Genomic DNA, 1,448 nt, shown 5'->3' on the forward strand with positions numbered 1-1,448 from the left:
CGGAGAATCGCACAGGTCCGATCCCAAGTCATAGGGATTAAGTTCCCTGACTAAAACAGGACCAATGATCGCGCTGGTTGGCACAAATGAGTAATATCGTCCTTTTTAGGACGTTGACTCATTTCTTAACCCGTTAAAGCGCCTTCGACTCGCATCGTCCGTCTCTGCGCGTATCTGCGAGTTTGTCTAGTTGCGCCCTTTCTTACCCCCTCCACTTCCAGTCCCATCTCGTTCTCACACGTTATTCATTCTCACTCAACAACCCAAATTAAATATCTTGGGGTTGGACGTAACAATATATATTCCGAGTTCTTTCATCCTGCAAACAAGCTCTTTAGATTACTAGTTAATCTTCTTGTAGGATTTTTTTTATTAAGGTGTATATGCGACTGTGCTGAAGTATGACTGTTATTTTGTCAATGTAACGTTTACGATCCAAGATCACAGTAATGTTGCTCTTGTCGGCTCGTGTAAAAATAACCTCTGAATTGTTTTTAATGAAAACGTGACAAGTTTTTTAAAATTTCATTAATTTTGTAGCGGTACGCTTTCAATAATGCACGCGCGTTCGGCCCGCGCGCCGAGCCCGCGCGCGCCCGCCATGTGACGAGAGTGGTGCGCGGCGCCGCCGCTAGGCGCCGCAGGCGCCACGACAAATCTCGTAAGGAAGAAACACCCACGCCGGGTATATGTATGACTCCGTGGGAGGTCCTCAGCCTGATTCCTCGCTTCAGGATAACGTGAGCTTACCTCGTAGGCCGTTATCCTGAAGCACCTTGAGTCCTCGTAACCTCACAGAGCGAGCTTGTCTCTTTTGCGATCGGAAGGAAGCGGGAGTCCCGGCCTTTCGATCGAAAAGTTTCTACCAGGCCTCTGTCTCCTTCCTCTGCCTCCTTCCTCTGCCCATCCGGGCGAAGTTCACGCCGAAGTAGAAGGACGACCGCCACCATCCCGCGGGCAAAGAAGCGGGGACCGGACCGTCCCCCGGCCGCAGGAGCGCCCGTCGCCGCTCCACCCGGGAGTCTTCCGTCGGACCACGAGCCGGAGCTTTCGTGGAGGCTGGGACCTGAGCGTCCCCCAGCCGCAAGGGCACCCGTCGCCCGACACCGGAGCCCTCCTCCGTCGGCCGAGGTCTGCGAAGGACGACGCCTGGATCCAGGGGTGTCGTTCCTCCCGTGGCGACTTATCTTGGTGGACCTGCCGGACGAGAGGGTGACGAGGTGGAGATTGGCGGACCCACGACCTCGTCCGGTCGCCACACGAGTCTCGCGCTCTACCCAGACGAGCGCCGGCTGCGCCCAGCCTCGTTCTTCGCCGGCGCCACTGAGTCCGCTGCCGACGACGCCGCGGAAGCCACCAACGCCGGGTCAACTTCGGCCTCTGAGTCCGCTGCCGACGACGCCGCGGAAGCCGCGAACACCAGGTCGACCGCGGAGTCCGGTACGGAG

Source organism: Wasmannia auropunctata, unplaced genomic scaffold, assembly GCF_000956235.1.
Source record: "Wasmannia auropunctata unplaced genomic scaffold, wasmannia.A_1.0 LD336116.1, whole genome shotgun sequence".
Lineage (NCBI taxonomy): Eukaryota > Metazoa > Arthropoda > Insecta > Hymenoptera > Formicidae > Wasmannia > Wasmannia auropunctata.